We start from the raw sequence: 13,080 nt of genomic DNA on the forward strand, positions 1-13,080 counted from the left end.
TAACCTAGTTTTATGTAATCCGCCTACGCGGACTTAGAACGAAGTGAAATATGGATCTCGACCCACTAGAAAATCTTCCAACGGGATTTTCCGAATCAAATGATGAGGGTCATTTGTTTTGAATAAAATAGTGGGAGCATATTTAATTAAAGGCCTAATTAAATATGTCAATGATACTTATATTTTCATTAATCCTTGTGTAGATTACCATGACAACAAACACCTCTAACAACATATTGCGATCAAACCTTGACAAGGAAAAATTGTCTGGGACAAATTTTCTGGATTGGTACCGAGACATGAGGATTGTCCTCAAACATGATAAAGGGAAAGGTAAGGAAGTTGCCAAACCCAAACCCACTAGTGCTGCTTTGAAGCCTAGTGGAAGCATAGAAAAGGAAGGCACCTGCTTCCATTGCGGTAAGACCGCACACTGGAAGAGGAACTGCCCAAAGTACCTGGAAGATAGGAAGAATGGAGTAGAGACTCCAACTTCAGGTATTTTTGTTATTGAAATTAATTTATCTACTTCTGCATCATGGGTATTAGATACTGGATGCGGTTCTCACATTTGTACAAATGTGCAAGAACTAAAAAGGAGTAGAAAATTGGCAAAAGGTGAAGTCGATCTACGAGTTGGTAATGGAGCAAAGGTTGCTGCCTTAGCCGTAGGAACTTATGAATTGACTTTACCTAGTGGTTTGATAATTCAGTTAGAGAACTGTTATTATGTACAAGCAATTAGCAGGAATATTATTTCCATTTCTTGTTTGGACAAGTTCGGTTTTTCATTCATAATAAAGAACAATTGTTGTTCAATTTATTTGAATGATACATTCTATGCAACTGCACAAATGAACAATGGACTATATGTCATTGATCTTGAAATGCCTATTTATAAAATTAATACTAAAAGGATGAGACCTAATGAGTTAAATCCAACTTACCTTTGGCATTGTCGATTAGGCCACATAAATGAGAAACGCATTTCCAAACTCCATAAAGATGGACTGTTGGACTCTTTTGATTATGAATCATATGAGACATGCAGATCTTGTTTAATTGGAAAGATGACAAAGTCTCCATTCACAGGAAAAGGTGAAAGAGCTAATGATCTTTTGGCCCTCATACATACTGATGTATGTAGTCCACTGAACATATCAGCCAGAGGAGGTTTTAAGTACTTCATCACATTCACTGATGATTTCAGTAGATATGGTTATGTGTATTTAATGAAACACAAATCAGAGTCCTTTAAAAAGTTCAAAGAATTCAAGAATGAAGTCCAAAACCAACTAGGTAAGAATATTAAAGCTCTTCGATCAGATCGAGGTGGTGAATATCTAAGCCTAGAGTTTGATGACCATCTGAAAGAGTGTGGGATCATATCCCAACTCACTCCTCCTGGAACACCCCAATGGAATGGTGTGTCTGAGAGAAGAAATTGAACCCTGTTGGACATGGTCCGATCCATGATGAGTCAAGCCGATCTTCCAAACTCCTTTTGGGGACATGCGCTGTTGACCGCAGCTTACACACTTAACCGTGTTCCATCCAAAAAGGTTGATAAGACACCATATGAGATATGGAGTGGTAAGAGACCACATATGTCTTACATGAAGATTTGGGGTTGCGAAGTTTATGTGAAACGACAAATTTCAACTAAGCTTGAGCCCAAATCTGACCAATGCTTATTTATGGGGTATCCTAAAGAAACAAGAGGATATTACTTCTACAATCCTTTTGAGGGCAAAGTGTTTGTCGCTCGAACTGGAGTTTTCCTAGAAAAGGATTTTATTTCCAAAGGAACCAGTGGGAGGAAAGTAGAGCTTGAAGAAATTCAAGAATCACAAAGCATCGATACACCTATGGAGGAATTAGAGCAGGAAACACAAATGGTTGTGGAAGAGCAACCTGCTCAAGTAGAACAAGACCAGCGTAGGTCAGGCAGGATACGTCACCTACCTGAGAGATATGGATATCTCATAACAGATCAAGGTGATGTATTACTCATGGATCAAGATGAGCCTGTGACCTACCAAGAGGCCATAACTGGTCCCGAGTATGAGAAGTGGCTAGAGGCCATGAAATCCGAAATAGATTCCATGTACACTAACCAAGTTTGGAACTTGGTAGAGCCTCTTGTAGGAGTTAATCCTATAGGATGCAAGTGGGTCTTCAAAAAGAAGACTGACATGGATGGTAAGGTACATACCTATAAAGCAAGACTGGTTGCAAAAGGATATAAACAAATTCATGGGATTGACTATGATGAAACCTTTTCACCAGTTGCAATGCTTAAATCTGTTCGGATTTTACTTGCTATTGCTGCATATCATGATTATGAAATATGGAAGATGGATGTCAAAACTGCTTTCCTTAACGGGAATCTTCTTGAGGATGTGTACATGACACAACCTGAAGGATTTGACATACCAGAAGAAGCCCATAAGATATGTAAGCTACAAAGATCAATCTATGGATTGAAGCAAGCTTCCAGAAGCTGGAATCTTCGTTTTGATGAAACGGTAAAACAATATGGATTCATCAAGAACGAAGATGAGCCTTGTGTCTACAAGAAGGTTAGTGGGAGCATGATCGTGTTCCTGGTGTTATATGTAGATGACATATTACTCATTGGAAACGATATCCCTACCCTGCAACAAGTAAAGACTTGGTTGGGGAAATGCTTTTCTATGAAGGACCTAGGTGAAACAGCCTATATATTAGGAATCAGAACCTATAGAGATAGATCACAAAAACTGCTTGGCTTAAGTCAGAGTACATACATAGACAAAGTGTTGAGACGCTTTCATATGCATGATTCCAAGAAAGGATTCATACCTATGCAACATGGCTTGTGTCTGTCAAAAACACAATCCCCTTCAACTAAGGAAGAAAGGGAACACATGAATGAGACTCCATATGCATCTGCAATAGGATATATCATGTATGCCATGTTATATACTCGACCAGATGTCTCGTATGCTTTAAGTGCAACAAGTAGGTACCAATCTGATCCTGGTGATGCCCATTGGGTAGCTGTTAAGAATATTCTTAAGTACTTGAGAAGGACTAAGGAATCATTCTTGATATATGGAGGTCAGGAAGAGTTGGCTGTAATTGGTTACACTGATGCTAGCTTCCAGACAGATAAGGATGACTTTAGATTGCAATCTGGTTATGTGTTTTGCTTAAATGGTGGCACTGTGAGCTTGAAAAGTTCAATGCAAGATGCAGTTGCTGATTCTACAACTGAGGCCGAGTATATTGCTGCCTTAAGTGCAGCAAAGGAAGCTGTTTGGATCAATAAACATGGCATAGTCCCTAGCATTATGGATCCCATTGGTCTCTATTATAATAACAATGGTGTTATCGCACAAGCTAAGGAGCCTATATCTCACCAACAATCCAAACACATACTTAGGCGTTGTGCGAAAATATGTAAAGTACCTACACTTGACAATGTTGCTGACCCACTGACAAAGCCTCTTGCGCAGCAGAAGCATGATGGCTTTACTAGATCAATGGGCATACGGGGTATGCCTGATTGGCTCTAGTGCTAGTGGGAGATTGTTGGTGTAAGCCCTAGAGGCCAATACTTTTGGTACTTGTATCGAATTATTTAAAGGCATTTTCTTTATTATGGTTGATTAATAAAGTCCCTGGAATAGATAGTCCGTTTAATGTATTAAGTGTGACTTAATCATGAGAACACATTAAACATAAGGACACTATTCTTAAAGTATCCGTAGTCGAGCTTTAATGTGAAGTGGGATAACATTAAAGCATTAAGACTATTATATTTGTAGACTGATGATCACATCTCATGGATCATGGATAAAGAGTTATCAAGTCTTAAACATAGGTATGAATATTAGGAGTAATATTTATACCGGATTGACCCGCTATGAGAATACTATATAGAAAGTTATGCAAAGTGTCATAAGTTATTCTCATGGTGATAATAGTTTATACCACTCTTCGACCTGAAACCACTATGGATCCTAGATGTAGATTTGAGTGCCTTATTACTGATCCAACGTTATCCGTAACTGGATGACCATAAAGACAGTTGATGAGTACTCCACAAAGCATGCTGAGGGATATGAGTGTCCTAGATGGAATTTGCCAATCCTGCGTAACAGGATAAATGTCTATGGGCCCAATATTGAACTGGACAAGGGTGACACGGTCTATACCTTATGTTCAATATAGACATAAGGGCAAAGGGGTAATTATACACATAATTATTATCACCGGAGGTTTTGTCAGATCACATGACATTTTCGTGACTTGGGTAGCAGTGATGTGTTGCTAGATACCGCTCACTGTTTATTATGTTAAATGCGTGATTTAATATAATTGCCAACGTCGCGAAAACCTATGGGGTCACACACAAAGGACGGATTGATGAGAGATAGAATAATTAAGGAACATCGTAAGGTACGGTGTACTTAAGTAGAATACGAAATATGGTAAAGTACCAAATACTTAAGTGATTTTGGCATATTATGAGATATAGGCCAAAATGCACTTAAGTGGGCTTTTTGGCTTGAAGCCCACACAAGTGGTTCTATAAATAGAGCTCTTGTGCAGAAGCTTTATATGGGAATACAACACAACTGAAGAGTTGGAATTTCGTATCTCTCTCCCACTCAAAGCCTTCATTCATAACAGCTAGCACTGCGATTGAAGGAATCCGTTCGTGTGGACTGAGTAGAGACGTTGTCATCATTCAATGTTCGTGATTGCCCCGTGGATCTGTATCAAAGGTTTTGATCATTATCAGAGATCTGCACCAAAGGTTTGAATCGCCACAAGAGGTAACGATTCTATCACTGATCATGCCCATTCGTAGGGATCACTAAATGGAGAAATTTTTAAATTCCGCTGCGCCTTGAATGGCAATTCTCCAACAATAACAACAAAACTTTAAGAGGAATAAGGTCTCCTTTGACCCTATTACTATTTCTTATGTAGAATTATACCCGTCCTTGGTTCTCAAGAACCTAATTCAACCAAGAAATCCTCCATAGATTCCTGAGCCACTTCCATGGTGGTTCAAATCTGAACTTCACTGTGCTTTTCACCAGGGAGCCCCTGGACATGACATAGATAACGACTATCTATTGAAGAATGAAGTCCAAAAGCCTATAAAGAGTGTAATGGTGTCCTTTAAGAATAGAGCGCCTAATGTGAAAGCCAATCATTCGCCTGCTCATGGTAACGTTTTTGTCAATATGGTAGATGGTGGTCTTTGTGAGTTTAAGGTTTATGATGTTCGCCATATCAGACAATATTTTGTGGCAATTCATAAAGACATCTATTTGGTTAGTGAATGTGAGCATGACCATGATGGTTGTGTGATTTGCAGTGTAAACCCTCGTGGATGTGTTATTGTCAAGAGGGATATTCAAAAGTTGATGGATGAAGGACTTATTCATATTTGCCAGTCAAGAGATATAGATAACGTGAATGTGATTGTACCGGTATTTAAGACCCCTGAACTGGTAGTTATCCAGTTTGATAGTCGCAACAACAACAATGTCAACAGATCGATATCGTCGTTGGTTATACGGTTAGCGGGCCCTGTTCTGTATGCATCCAATAAAGTTGTGCCATATTAATACAATACCACAATGATAGAAAATGGTAAAGAGGTTCATCTACCAGTTGCAGACTCCATGGTGAATATTGTTGATATTGAAAAGGTGACCCATAGTGGTCGAGTAGCGGATCCGGTTAGTAATTTAGTGTGTAAGTCTGGTGAATCCAGCAAACTGAAGGCTAACAATGATGATGAAGTTTTGAAGCTGATCAAGTTTTGAAGCTGATCAAGAGAAGTGAGTTCAATGTTGTGGAGCAGCTTCTCCAAACTCCGTTAAAGATCTTCGTGATGTCACTGTTGATGAACTCTGAAGCACATAGAGAGGTGCTGCAGAAAGTGCTAGAGCAGGCATACATTGAGCATGATGCAACTGTGGAGCAATTTGACCACATTGTTGCCAATATTACTTCTTACAATAATCTGAGCTTTTGTGATGAAGAACTTCCTGCGGAAGGCCGATATCATAATTTTACGTTGCATATTTCAATGAATTGTAAGAAGGACGCTATGTCCAATGTGTTGGTTGACACTGGTTCATCTTTGAATGTGCTTCTGAAATCAATTTTGTCAATACTTTCTTATCAAGGTGCCCCAATGAGATACAGTGGCGTGATTAAAGTGTTTGACGGTTCTCGAAAAACTGGCATTGGTGAAGTGGATCTTCCAATAAATATAGGTCCGAGTGATTTCCATATTACTTTCTAGGTAATGGATATCCACCCAGCCTATAGTTGTTTGTTGGGAAGGACATGGATTCATGAAGCAGGAACTATGACGTCTACTCTACACCAGAAGGTGTTGTCGTTGCTGGTGGAGAGAAGGCGTTGTTAGTAAGCCATTGTTCATCTTTTACGTATGTTGAAGCTGGGGAGGAGGTTGGAACGTTGTTCCAAGCCTTGTCTATTACTGAGGAGAAGAAATAGGGGGCACCCATGTCTTCTTTGAAAGATACATAAAAGGCTATTGAGGCTGGCAGCATTAATCAATGGGGTCGTATGTAGAGATTGCTGAGAACAAGAATAAGGCTAGATTGGGATTTCAACCAGGGTCGTTCAACACCAGAGCTAAAGTTATGCAACCATGTTTCCACAGTGGAGGGTTCATTCATGGGAATGATCAACACTCAGCTGGCGTGATTGAAGACAGTAATGACAAAGACGAAGCTTGCACCAACTTTGTGACGCATGACCAGACTTGTAACAATTGGGTTGTTGTTGATGTCCATACTGTTGTTCATTGCTCTAAGTAATTTTTTTTCATTTTAAAGAAAAATCCTTCTCCTATGCCTAAGGGAGAAGTGAACATTATTGGGCACTTTTATTATTATCATCAATAAAATACAATTTTATTTATCCACATCTATGATGTTTTATTTTTACTTTTTTGCTTTTTCTGAAAATGGTAATCATAAAAAACATAAATAAGTAATTATATTCCATCTGCATAATATTTGGTCACACTCCACTTCTCTAAAATCAAAAGATCAAATCATTATGTAGGTTGGTTCTCAAACCCATTGAATACAATGATCCTACTCCCTCTCCAAACATTATTTTCCTTGTGTTTGAAGTTGAGGAAGAGATTGATGATGAAGAAGTATCTGATGAATTATCTCGTTTTCTTGAGCACGAGGAAAAAACCATTCAGCCATTCGAAGAGCAGATTGAACTAGTCAACTTGGGTTCCGAGGATGATGTGAAGGAAGTCAAGATTGGGTCTCAATGGTGTCTAGAAGCTAAGAGGGGGTTAATTGATCTTCTTCGAGATTATTCTGATGTGTTTGCTTGGTTCTATCAAGACATGCCTAGTTTGGATTCTGAGATTGTGGAGCATAAATTGTCATTGAAGCCAGAATGCCCGACGGTCAAGTAGAAGTTGAGAAAGACTCATCCTGATATGGCAGTTAAGATCAAAGAGGAAGTACAGAAGTAGATTGATGTTGGTTTTCTTGTAACCTCTGAGTATCCGCAGTGGGTGTCCAATATTGTGATTGTTCTTAAGAAAGATGAAAAAGTTTGCATGTGTGTTGATTATAGAGATTTGAACAAAGCTAGTCCGAAAGATGATTTTCCTCTGCCATACATTAACATGTTGGTAGACAATACAACTAAATTCAAAGTCTTTTCGTTTTTGTATGGATTTTACGATTATAATCAGATCAAGATCGCACCTGAAGATATGGAGAAGACCATATTCATTACACCCTGGGGAACATTCGGTTATAGAGAATGTTGGTGCAACATACCAGAGAGCTATGACCACTCTTTTTCAAGATCTGATACATAAAGAGATTGAAGTTTATGTTGATGATATGATTGCCAAATCAAGTGATGAAGACGAACATGTTGAGCATTTATTGAAGTTATTCCAGCATTTGAGGATATATAAACTCCGCTTGAATCCCAATAAGTGTACTTTTGGTGTTCGTTATGGTATGTTGTTGGGATTTATTGTCAGCAAGAAGGGTATTGAAGTTGATCCTGCAAAGGTCAAAGTAATACAAGAGATGCTTGTGCCCAAAACTGAGAAGCAAGTCAGAGGATTTCTCGGTCGCTTGAATTATATCTCAAGATTTAAATCACACATGATTGCCACATGTGCGCCTATTTTCAAGCTTCTTTGGAAAGATCAATCTTGTGATTGGACTGAAGATTGCCAAAAATCTTTTGATAGTATCAAAGAGTATCTTCTTGAGCCTCCTATTCTGTCTCCGCCTATTGAAGGAAGGTCGTTGGTCATGTATTTGATTGTGCTTCATGAGAGTATCGGTTGTGTTCTTGGTCAGCAAGATGAATCTGGAAAGAAAGAATATGCAATTTACACATCAGTTAGAAGTTCACGGACTGTGAGACTCGATATTCTATGCTTAAGAAAACATGTTGCGCATTGGCTTGGGTTGCTAAGCGTCTGTGCCAGTATATGTTGAATCATACTAATTGGTTGATATCCAAAATGGATCCAATCAAGTACATTTTTGAGAAGCCTACTTTAACTGGGAGGATTGCCCATTGGCAGATGTTGTTATCTGAGTATGATGTTGAATACCGATCTCAGAAAGAAATTAAAGGTAGTGTCTTGGCTTATCATTTGGCTCACCAACCGATTGAAGATTATCAGTCAGTATAGTATGATTTTCCTAGTGAAAAGATTTTTTACCTAAAGATGAAAGATCATGATAAACCACTGCTTGAGGAAGGGCCAAAGCCCGGTTCCCGTTGGGGCATGGTATTTGATGGAGCTTTTTAATTTGTATGGTAATGGCATTGGGGCAGTGATTATTACTCCTCAAGGCACTCATTTTCCATTTACAGCTAGATTGACTTTCAAGTGTACAAACAATATGGTTGAGTATGAAGCTTACATTATGGGGCTTGAAGAGGCCATTGATCTCAGAATCAAATATATTGATGTCTATGGAGATTCAACTTTGGTAGTGAATCAGATCAAAGGTGAATGGGAGACGAATCAACGCGGTTTGATACCATATAGAGATTATGTAAGGAGGATTTCAACTTTATTTACAAAGGTTGAGTTTCATCATATCCCTCGAGATGAAAACCGGATGGCAAATGCTCTTACAATGTTAGCTTCAATGATTATGGTGAAATTTTGGAATGAAGTTCCTAATTGTAATGTGATGCATCTTGATAGACCAACTCATGTGTTTGCTATTAAAGAGGTCAAATATGAACAACCGTGGTATTTTGATATCACATGTTTCCTCCAAAGTCAGATTTACCCGCCTGGGGCATCTTTGAAAGATAAGAAGACTTTGAGAAGATTAGCTGGCAACTTCTACCTGAACAGTGATGTGGTTTACAAGAGACATTTCAGTATGGTTTTGCTCAGATGTGTGGATAGACATGAAGCAAACTTATTGATGACTAAAGTCCATGAAGGTTTCTTTGGTACTCATTCCAATGGACATGCTATGACAAAGAAGATGTTGAGAGAAGGTTACTATTGCCTGACAATGGAATCTGACTGTTGCAAATTTGTGAAGAAGTGCCACAAATGTCAAATTTATGCAGATAAGATTCATGTTCCTCCAACACTGTTGAACGTCATTTCCTCTCCATGGTCCTTCTCCATGTGGGGAATTTTTATGATTGGTATGATTGATCCCAAAGCTTCGAACGAACATCGTTTCATTCTAATGGTTATTGATTACTTCACAAAGTGGGTTGAAGCTGCATCATATGCGAATGTAACCAAGCAAGTTGTTGTGAGGTTTATCAAGAATCAGATTATATGCCGTTATGGTGTACCAAGTAAGATCATTGTTGATAATGGATCGAACTTGAACAATAATATGGTGGAAGCTCTTTGTAAAGACTTCAAGATTGCACATCATAGTTCTTCTCCCTACAGACCTAAGATAAATGGGGCTATTGAAGCTGCGAATAAAAACATCAAGAGGATACTTCAGAAGATGGTTGTAACGTACAAAGATTGGAATGAGATGCTCCCATTTACTTTGCATGGGTACCATACATTTGTCCGCACCTCAATAGGGGAAACCCCTTTCTCACTTGTTTATGGCATGGAACATGTGCTCCCCGTGGAGGTTGAGATCCCATCATTATGTGTCTTGATGGAAGCCAAGTTGACAGAAGTTAAGTGGTGCCAGACAAGATATGATCTACTGAATTTGATTGAGAGAATAGATTGACTTCCATGTGCCATGGTCAGTTATATCAGCAAAGAATGAAGAACGAATTTGATAAGAAGGTCAGGCCTCGTGTGTTTAGAGAAGGTGACCTCTGATAACACTAAAATTCACCGTATTTTCGACTCCAATTTCGCATGCATTTTAGTTGTTTTATTATTATTTTGTTATGCTATTACTATGTTTATCTTTGTTTTCAGGTTTTCAGTCTAATCAGAGCCCCGATCGAGAAAAGGAGTGAAAACAAGCTAAAAACCCTAAAATTCAGCATTTTACACTTGTGGCTCCCACTGTGGCTGGCGCCGTGGGCCCTGCCATGACGTGTCCTAGCTCAACTTCCCTCAACTGCCACGTTCCCCACTACCTCCACTTTGGCGCCACACTTTGCTCTTATGGCGGGAGCCACAAGAAGGAAACTTTTCCCTCCCAATTTCAAACTGAAGGGCATCCTTGTCTTTTCCATTATTTTACTTGCCTATAAATAGAGACTCGAATTCATTTGTTTAGGCATCCAAACTTAGAGCAGATGCAAACTTAGAGCAAACTTAGTTTCACTTAGGCATATATTTAGTATTTTAAAGTGGTAATCGCTTCGCATTGGGGTGTTACCACACTTGTGTAATCAAGTCTGTGATCGAGTCTGTAATCGAGTTTGGAGCACTTTGGAAGGAAGTTAATCCTATCGCCATTTTCATTTCCGATTCGCATTTTATTCAACCCTCCGATTGGAGCAGGTTTTTATTACTTTGCCTTTATCTATCTTAATTTCTCGCACTCGCTTTACTTTATTTATTTCTCGCACTCGCTTTACTTTTATTTATTTCCCGCACTCGCACTACTTTGATTTATTTCCCGCACTCACACTACTTTTATTTATTTCTCGCACTCTCACTACTTTTATTTATTTCTCGCACTCGCACTACTTTCATTTATTTCCCGCACTCGCACTACTTTTATTTATTTCCCGCACTTGCACTACTTTTATTTACTTTCTGCATTCGCACTACTTTTATTTAAATTAAAATGCACCTTTACTTTACCATGTCTAACTAAATCTATAAAGGTTAAAATGTAAGGATCATAATTGAACCGATAATCCGTACAATTGTTCGTAGAAACATTTAAGGGCTATTTTGACTTTCAACTTAAGTTTTCCCGCACTTAATTTCCGTTGGGTAAGATCGAAAGTCGTCCAACGTCTTTTTAAACTTATTTGTTTTTAACTATTTCAAAAACAGCGAAAGCGCTTTGTTTAGTTCATTAGGAGTTTTTAACTTAAGAAGAAAAGTGATTTTAAAACTATTTTCGGACGCGTTTATAAGTTTAGAGTCTGGTTCGTGAGAACCTCTTTTGGTTAAGAAATCCAGGTTAAAATACTTTTCAACTTAGTCAAGATACTATATTTCTTAAAAATAGGTTTACTACTCTAACGCAATGCGCGCCTTTTTATAAGTGACAATAAGAGGGTTTGATTAAGGAGTGCAACTCGGTTTTGAATACGCGAAAGCGACAGTTCCTGTTAAATTAGTTCTTTTCAAAGTAGGAAACGCTGCCCATAAGTAGTTCTATTAGCAAGGACTTGGATTATTAATTGATTATGTGAATTACATTCGAGTCTGTCTTTATTAATTGAACTTTATTTAACACTTTACTTTTCATTGAACACTCTAAAAACCCCTATTTTTGATTACCTTAGATAAACACCATAACAATAGATAACGATAGATTGACACTTGGTCTATGTGGATTCGACAATCTTTTATATTACTCTGACGCGTTCGTATACTTGCGAAAAGCACGCATCAAGTTTTTGGCGCCGTTGCCGGGGACCAATTTCGTCAAATTTCGTACCCTGTTGTTATATCGTTTAGACTTAGGTTATTACCCGTCGGTCAATGCAAAGAACTCGCAGCACCGGAAGCTTAGTATACCCTCTGGCGGAACCTGAACGTTACGCTCGCGCATGTTTATTCTTCCATAGAATTAGGAGAGCTATGACTGAAGATCAATACCAAAGACTTGTTAAGGATTTCGCTCAACCATCCAACGAAGAACCTAGTTCTAGTATAGTAAACCCAACCATCCCAGCTAATAATTTCGAACTTAAACCCTCCCTGTTGCAACTAGTGTAACAGAGACAATTCGCAGGTCTCGCTACTGAGAACCCAAACCAACATTTAAAAATCTTTCTCCAATTAGAAGATACATTTAAAACCAATGGAGCTTCTCCTGAGGCAATCCGTTTAAGATTATTCCCTTTTTCCCTCAGAGATAAAGCCCTATCTTGGTTAGATTCCTTTCCACCCAATTCCATTACGACTTGGGAAAACCTTAGAAGAGTATTCCTTGCTAGATACTTTCCCCCAAGTAAGACCGCCGTTCTTCGAAACCATATAACTAGATTTACCCAAAACCAAGGAGAATCGTTGTTCGAAGCTTGGGAGAGATATAAAGAGCTGTTAAGAGCATACCCACGACATGGTTTAAAAAATTGGTTAATCATTCAGACCTTCTCTAATGGACATCATTATAACACTAAGATGACCATCGACGCTGCCGCAGGCGGTGCGCTGATGAACAAACCTTATCTTGAAGCTAGTGCCCTCATCAAAGATATGGCTCAAAACCATCAATCATGGGGAGTCGAACGAGCGACAGTTGAGAAGAAGGAAGCCCAAGGAGGAGTGCATGAACTAATCTCTATAGACATGATGCAAGCCAAAATGGATGCATTAGCCCTCAAGGTCGAGCATATGTGCATAAACCCGAATATTGCAGCCGCATTTTCGTCGGATTGTGA

The 13,080-nt window shown here is 38.8% G+C and overlaps 1 non-coding gene across 1 annotated transcript; it reads right to left on the reverse strand.

The window, feature by feature from the left end:
* Positions 1 to 12,658: 12,658 nt before the first annotated feature.
* LOC127116682 (small nucleolar RNA R71) lies at positions 12,659 to 12,765 on the reverse strand. Its single transcript, XR_007801483.1, has one exon. It is a non-coding gene; the product is annotated as a small nucleolar RNA R71 (small nucleolar RNA).
* Positions 12,766 to 13,080: the final 315 nt, after the last annotated feature.

The sequence above is a fragment of the Lathyrus oleraceus genome, chromosome 1 (assembly GCF_024323335.1).
Source record: "Lathyrus oleraceus cultivar Zhongwan6 chromosome 1, CAAS_Psat_ZW6_1.0, whole genome shotgun sequence".
Lineage (NCBI taxonomy): Eukaryota > Viridiplantae > Streptophyta > Magnoliopsida > Fabales > Fabaceae > Lathyrus > Lathyrus oleraceus.